The sequence below is a fragment of the Acipenser ruthenus genome, chromosome 5 (assembly GCF_902713425.1).
Source record: "Acipenser ruthenus chromosome 5, fAciRut3.2 maternal haplotype, whole genome shotgun sequence".
Lineage (NCBI taxonomy): Eukaryota > Metazoa > Chordata > Actinopteri > Acipenseriformes > Acipenseridae > Acipenser > Acipenser ruthenus.
In genome coordinates this window covers 2259809-2268593 of record NC_081193.1, presented here as the reverse complement: position 1 = coordinate 2268593, position 8785 = coordinate 2259809, and positions in this window count along the sequence as shown.

The following is an 8785-nucleotide window of genomic DNA, read 5'->3' as shown; positions in this document are numbered from 1 at the left end:
ATTACGTCACCTGCCATGCCTTCCCCCGTGCACGCTACACTCTCCCCTGCCAGCCTCAAGTCCGCCCCGGACTTGCTAACCAGGCTACAGTCCGACGAGTGCGTGCTGGGTCCCTGCATCCCACTTCTGACACCAATGCAGCGATCTCGGTTCCCGCAGGCAGGCGCATCACACAGGGCGAGGCAGTCCACACACAGGCGGAGGGCGGGCGCGAACCTGGGACCTCTCACACTAAAGCATAGCGCCGATACCGCTGTACAAAAGAGTCGGCTCCTTTGCAAGGAGTGTATATCGGGCTTATGTCATTGTGTGTGATTACGTCACCTACCAGCCCTGCTGCTGCCTTCCCCCATGCACGCTACACTCTCCCCTGCCAGCCTCAAGTCCGCCCTGCGTCCACTTCTGACACCAATGTAGCGATCTTGGTTCCCACTGGCAGGCACATCACACAGGGCAAGGCAATCCACACACAGGCGGAGGGTGGCCGTGAACCCGGAACCTCTTGCACTGAAGCATAGCGCCGATACCGCTGTACAAAAGAGCCGGCTCCTTTGTATAGCGGTATCGGCGCTATGCTTTAGTACCCTTGTACTGGAATGGCGGGCTTGTTCTTACATGCCGAGAATTTGGGCTTCATGTAATGTGTAGTCCTACATGTTGAAGTACTTTACGGGAGTAACCAAATGTTAAAAACTAAAAGTTAATATCTTTAAAGTGGTTAAAACATTCATATGTTCTTTATTAGTATTCTAGTTTGTTTACATTTGCTAGCCTTGAGTTTGAGTTAAATGTAATGGAGCACTGTGCCTTTACGAAATGAATAATTTGAACAGAAGTAGGTGGCGTCACAGAAGACGTGCGAGTATGTCCAAGGACTTACTACAAAGAAAAGAAACAAACCTCTCTGTGAGTAGAAAATAGTTTATTGTTTGTAAGTATTAAAGAAATGATACATATTGCTTTATTAAACATTTAACTCCAACTGTGGAAAAAACAAATAGTAGTAAGCTAAAGAAGACAACTGTCTTGTGCGTGTTTCGTTTAAGGGTGCAACAAACACAACATATATTATGATAATAATAGGAATAATACATATAATAATATTTGACATTAAATTATTAATTTTAAATTATTCAGTGTTGCAAGTGTTTGATATATGAGGTCAGTGGAGTTTTGAGGCATGTAGTGTTTTTTTTAATTTTTTTTACAATTTGCTTAATACGTGACAGCTTTAGACAACTTCGAAGTTGAGTATAAAATCCGGTCCTGCGAAAGTCTTGCGATATGATATAGCTGGAATTGAGTAGATTTGGTCGGGCGATAGCAAACCACTCCCCCTCAACCCACAAGTTGTAGTCCGCAAGCGATAGCTGCTTTTTGAAGGTCGAAAATTGCTTATTTTTTTTGTAATGTTTCTTGTGTTTTATTAAAGGTCTTCGTTCGCTAAGTGCTAACTTTGATTTGGTCCGGCCCCTTGTCTGAAGTGACTTTGCCGGGAGAATTGGTATGTTTAGCTAATAATATGCAAGCAGTTAATCATGTGAAGTGTCACATTCTAATCACGATTTAAAATTGCTACTGGTACGGTAGCTGCGAGAGGAAATGTACTGTATTAATAACAACAGTTCCCTGAGCTTTATTTTAATCAATAAATCTATATATACATTTTTTTTTTCTTTTACATTTTCTCTGAGTACTTTAGTCGTTTTTTATTTTTTTTTTGACAAAATCAAATCATTCCTATTTTTGAAGATGTTTCTTTCTTGCAAATCATAAGGAATTTGTATGTGGTATTGAGAAAAAGCAATCAAAACCTCTGATGTGTTTCACAAATATAAACCAGTGAAAACTATTACCTTATGATGCAAGAATGCGTGCTTGATTTTGCAGTCAATAAATCTAGGGAAGGGCTTACTGAGGGTCTGAATCAACCGCGTAAGTTGAAATAAAACCCCCCTGATATCTGTTGTGTTCTCCTGACTGGGGAAACACACGCTGCATGTCATGGATTTGATCTCTGTTGTGTTTTTGGTAGGCTGCTGTGCCGTATGATTATCGTAACAACGCGGACTCGTTGCGGTTGAGATACTACTTTTAAAAAATACTGTTTTACAGTACTATTAAGGCCTATATATATTTCATTATCAGAATAATTTGCTTATGTGTTTATTACGTTTGTATTTCTTCTGCATCTTGTATTAAAATTGATTAATGTTTTTGCTTTGTTTTTTTAGTAAAGACATATATTTACAAAGATGTTTTGTTAGTTCATTTTTGCATTGTTTCTGTTTCCTTAAATCATGATTAGATTGCATTTTGCTGATTTAAAGAAAGTTACTGCATGTCTTTTGATCGGTTTCTTAGTTCTAGTAATAAGTAGCATCATAGATATCAACTGATATTATTATTATTATTATTATTATTATTATTATTTAGTCACCACAAGATGTATGATGTAATCCATAATGAGGTATTTTTATATTTTAAAAAATAAATAAAGCAACACTTTTTTTTTTTTAAACTAAATGATGTAAGTGATGTAATATATATCAACTGTCACAGTAACTGACAGATGGAACATTGGCAGATATATTTTGATTGAGTGTGATTAATATTATTTTATGCATGAGTGTATTTTATGTCATTGGCGTTACCATGTTTTTAAAACAGATCAGGATAATGATCCAGATTGTGTATACTGAAAAATGTTGTTGAGCTGATAAAACCTTTCATGAATTAAATGAATCTAAGATGGTACTTACTTGTGATAGCACAGTGTGCACTGGAATATACCTCATTCTAGAGTGTCATAAGCTGTAATTTAATGCAGCTGCTAGAATGTTTGATGTTTTTAATACAGGTGGGTGATATCCTGTTCTGTTTAGGTGTCTTGTAAAATTCAAGGTGGTATGTACATTGCTTATAAAGAACGAGTGGGTAGGCCTGCATCACAACTTTTTGATTTGTAAGTGGTAAGGGTGGCTGTAATAGCTGTTCAAGAGTAACACACAGTAACGCACTTGACATCAGTCTTCTAGAGAAGAGATAATCCATCTTAAAACAGGTAGAGAAACTTGGGGGAGCAGAAAACGGAGAGCTCAGGTGCTCTGTTCCCCTTTGTGATCGCCACAAAGTGAAAATTCAGATGCTTACATTTAAGCATTCTCCTTGCAGCAGGCACTTCTTGTGCTTTATTTCTTTTACAAGTGGTCTCGAAGCCCAGTACTTGAGCATAAACATAACACTGCTGTGTGCTGAGCCTAGTTTCATTCTTTCTTTTTTTTATCTTTGCTTTAGTTTGTCAGTGAGCTGGTGAGTGACATCAAAAGAAGCCCTATCTGGACCCAAATAAAAAAAAAATGTCTTCCTCTGTTGTGCCTCAGACAATAATTATGATGTGCCAGTTAAGCCTAAACTACAGCTGAGGGATTTTAGTTTAAAGCAGAGGCTTTGCCACAAAAAAAATGCATTTATAGCTCTTTGTGTGGCACCTCATTATGTGTGGGCCTGATTCATTAAGTAATTGGTTTGCAGTTGTTTACATGAGTATTAAGGCTTTCTATTCAGCAGCCTTTGAGAGATACATTGTGCAAATGTTGCATGTTATGAATGTAGAATGAGAGGCAGGGGGCCAGTCCTATTGGCCAAACACTGCACTCGACTGAAAAGCAAGAGAAAGGCATTGGGTGCTGCATTGCATAGCAATGACTCCTTCTTAATCAGCTTTACAGATGAAATGCATGCAGGCTAGAAGAGATGCAAAGAGATACTCCTAACACATTTATATGTGCTCATTTCACTATTATGGTACTGGAGACGGGAGAGAATTGGGGTCTTCCATATTCAGGGTTTTAATTTCAGTGTAGTGTTTTGCCGCATTAGACTTTATAGAATGTGACGTTTATTGTATTATAAATCACAGGGAAGCAGGCAGATCTGCAACTGTTTATTATTTAGAATGCATTCATTATAGATCTTTTGCAGCTATCATATCCTCTAAAGCAAAATCACGTTGTGGTTGAGTGGGGATGAAAGGCGTAATGTATGAAGCTGTGAGTCTTAATAAGCAGCTGCACTCCATGTAAAAGACCACTTGTTCCCTTTTGTTCGGGGGTGCATGCCACTGCTTCCTCTTGTCCAAGAATCATTGTCCAATTTTACTGTAGGCATCTAAATTTTTCCATGTCCGATTTACTTTAAACAGAATATGCTTTAAACCTGCTTGACATAAAACCTTCACTTGACAGTTGTGGGATCCGACATTCTGTTCAAACAAAAGGATGTTCTGAAGCTGTTGCCTTGTAATCTCGTGGAGGCAAAGTGTCATAAACTCACCATGGACCTCTGTCACAAAGTGGCACGGAGAATGATATGTGTGGCATTCGGGAGCCTGAAGCAGTAAGAGTCAGTGGCCAGAGGAGGTCGCTCTCTTTTTCAGTACTCTTCTTATTCTGTTCAACATTTTAACTGTCCAAATAGATGCTATAGCATTTTCTTTGGTAAGTTGTGTATTAGTATCTATGTTTAATGCTGTGTTGATTTAAAATATGTCATTTGTCATTTATTAACATAATTATAATTTGTTTTATTAAAATTCTATAAATTACAGTTATTATTTATAAAGCAAAATAGTCCCCTCATATTTATCATCTCAGTCTAGGAAAAAATCCCACAAAATACTCTTCTTCTAAATTGTTTTGAAAAATACTTATTAAATCCTATTAGGGCTTCCGGTATTTTAAACTGCTTCTTCAATTAGGGACCTTTAGTTAAATTCAATCCATAATGCATTAGGAGTTATTTATTTATTTTTTTAAATATAGTCCTTAGCTTAGATTTTCCAATAGAATAAATACAAACACAAATACAAAAGGTGTTAGTGTTAGTTTTTTTTTTTTTTTTTTTAATATAAAGATTATGAAATAACTCCAAATTAAAATGCTTTTCTTTGTGGTGAAATTGCTGCAGCTAAATACAAAATAGCAGCTGAATATTTCAGCTGCAGATATAACACAAGGCCAGCAGAGGACACTCATACTTTGGAAAGCAGAGAAAAGCCTGATGCAAGGTTTATTGCCTATCATCCCCCCCCCCCCCCCCCCCCAAATAAAACTGCAGTGAAACATGCCTCTGATCTCTGAGTATTTGAAAACAGTGCACAATAATTTAGCTGTGGACCATAACTGGGAAGGGAGTAGGAGTTAAGGGGTGCCCTCTGTTACCTTCTTCCAAACAGCATTGTTCTAGAGTGGCTATGCTAATAGCATTTCTGTGTAGGTGTGAGGGGCTGACATATACAGTATATATATATATATATATATATATATATATATATATATATATATATATATATATATATATATACTATTTTAATATGTTATTAACCCTTTTAGCTTCTTTACTGTATACACAATATTACATTTCTATGTACATTTGATGCTTGTGTCACATAGTATGACTGTTTCACCTTGCCTGTAGTCGAGTGGTTAACTTATATCACCTCAACCCCAAGTGATCATAAGGTAGTGTGCTGTAAAATGTATAATGGCAAATAAATCTTTTTTTTTTTCTTTGACATAAAATGATGATCAGAAAAACCAGGATGCTGTAGGTATTATTTTACGTCACTCATCTGCACAACATGACTTTCACTACAAGCTCGCTGTTGAATTGAATTTAAATTTCTGATTAGCCTTGGATCATATAGATTTTGAGTTTTTACAAAAGGCTCTTTAAACATGACTGAGCAGTCTTTCTCTAGCAGTCTACAGAACACCTGTGTCATGTGCTCTGTACTTTTCTTAAGCTCCCTAATGTCATTTTTTTAAAACTTTTTCAAGCTGTACATATTTATTTCTGCAAATATTATTTAACCTCCTTTTACCATTTTTTCTTAACCTGACTTTCTTGAATACAATATAAATAATAAAAATAACAACCTTTATCAAAGACGCATCAAAATGAGTACACATAAACACATTTTAACTGAGAATATCGGCAGCACATTTTCAGTTCTACATGAAAAATGTTTCCAAATTGTATACAGGTAGCAATGAATATTTAACATATTCATATCATTGCCTCAAATGATATACTGGCAAAATAGGCGCACAGAAAAAAAAAATATCTATAAGTGCTTTTGAAAATGGGGCATTAGGTACAAAGGGCCAAATCCATTCCCAGCTTTCTATGGTAATAGCAGAATTTTCAAATCAACCCTGTCTGTAACTGAAGTGCATCAAGTGATATCATGTTCCAGACACAAAACAGAAATGCATTTGTATTACCTGGTACAGCATAGGCTATAAAGCACTTGCAAATGGTTAGTTAAAATGGTATTTTATTTACTGTTTATTACTCGGTTTATTTTGGCATCTTGTGTTTTTCTTAATTGTACGTCCCATGTAATGACAGTTAAACTGCCACTCAAAGTGCCCCAGTTTACGGTTCCTCATTACAGATCAATAGCTGCAATTAACAGTTAAAGACTTTTCTTTGCACAGCACACGTAGCATGTACCAGCATTGGAGCCACTGTTCAGACTGAAGCCTGATCTGCTGCTGATCTGATAGCTGGATAATTGTACTTATTTTAAACCCAATCAAATACTAGGTCCACAAGGGTCTATTAGAGCAGGAAGTCAGTGAGTACTTGTCTAAAGTTATAGCTGTAAGAATATGGTAATGTCTCACATTGCACGATTTCAAATAATCTTTTCTTTTTTTTTACAGCTGAACATTTGTTAGAGTGCAGTAGACCCTGTAGTCTGAGGACACCTATAATGCAGACTATGCTATTATTATTTGTGTTGTTTTTATATTTTACAAATGAACATATGTGGATACAAATGAAAATCAAAATTAAAATACAATGCAATATAAAAAAAAGTACATCAGAAAAACAAAAAGAAAATATATATAATTACAGTAATATAAAGTAACATAAAGACATACAGTAATGAATGAAAATACATGTGACAGTGCAGTGTGTGTGTGTGTGTGTGTGGAGCACACATTAAGGAGCCCCATTAAGAAGGTGCTCATCTATATTGCAGCGATCTCGGTTAACGCTGGCAGGCGCATCACACAGGGTGAGGCAATCCACACACAGGCGGAGGGCGGGCGCGAACCCGGGACCTCTCGCACTAAAGCATAGCGCCGATACCGCTGTACAAAGGAGCCAAACAAATCACCAAATGGTTTGGGTTAGTGAGAGTACTGTATACTCTTAGCCATTTCTTTAAGATTTGAATTGAACCAAAGGCTAACACAGTACATGTATCTATTCACAAACATGGATTGGTGCATTGTAAAACTTGTTTTAATGGTCACTAATGTGGTTGTACTATATAAAATGAAAGCAGTAGGCTAATAATATCTAAAAGGAACCTTGCCTTTTCTGTGTCGTGATGGAAAACGGAAAACTTTTAAGTGGCACTTAGAATTTATGAATATTAAGTAAAATCTTAACATTCAGGTATAATTTTAGTCATATTTACATACTGACCAGCAAAAGTAATACACACGTAATACAGAATTTTATTCTGTTTTATACTGGGTGAATTTGAACTAATTTATTAACTAAGAAGATATAAACTACAGTATTATCTGTTAAGTATGCAATGGTCACTAATTTTGAAGAAACAAAACCTTTTTAAGAGTTATCTGTGGAACACCACATAGATCCCACAAACACTAAATCAGAAACAGCCTGTATCGAGTTGAACTGGAAAATAAATAAATAAATAAATAAATAAATAAATAAATAAATAAAATGTTGTTAAAACGTGTGGGGTGTAATTCAACACCTTGTCCAACACTGCTGCCAACTTTGCATACCATCCCAGTTTGGTACGAAGTAACAAAACCAACAACATCTTTGACAAATTATGTTATTTTTTATGCAGTGTTGGTATTGAACAGTTGTGCAGTTATCGTAGCTTTAGTTTTTTTGGAACTTTTGAAAAGACTACTTTAAACCAAATAAAATACCAGAAAAAAAATCGAATTCAACTTTACCGTAGTACGTGCGTCTTTCATATCAGGAAAATCTGAGACCTACGAAATGATGGGAATATATGTAAAGCCAGATTTACTGGAATGAATGTGTTGGTTATTTCGCTGGCTGTTGGGGTCTTCTTTTATAAATGACTGCTGTTTAGCTTCATTAAAATCCATCTGTGGCTTATCCCAGCAGGACACAGGTTGATCAAACTAGCCCACTAATCAGGAAGGATTTCAGTGCATTCCTGTTGTGTGAAGACTTCCACACTGCCTATCTGCTGCCTTTAACACACCTCATTTTTCTCTTGCCATTTTCTCTCAATAACTATTATAGGGCACTGACACATGGCAGAAAAAAGGGCACACCGATATAAGATCATTGGGAAGTGTTCTGGTTGTTTCAAAGGGTCTTGTGCTGATGGTAATTGAAGCAGCATTTAAAGTAGAGCAGACTGTTCCATATGCATCGAGGCAGATCAAAGCCTGCTCGCGGGTCATGCATTTACATAGCGATATCACTGATGCTATGGGAACCCAGCAACTCTGCTCTTAGTACACTTGTGAATAATGAGAGCCTTGTGGAAGTCCATCGTACCATTACAATGGAAGTCAATGGAGTTTCTTGCTTTTATGTCTGCATATAAAGGACTTTACATGTAAATCTATTTTCCTTACAATTATTTGTGAATCACCACATTCTAAGAAAAGTATTTAGCTATGATATCTATTACTAGTTCATGAGTCAGCCCACAGTTTTATTTGTGTGCTGCATTGTATGTGTG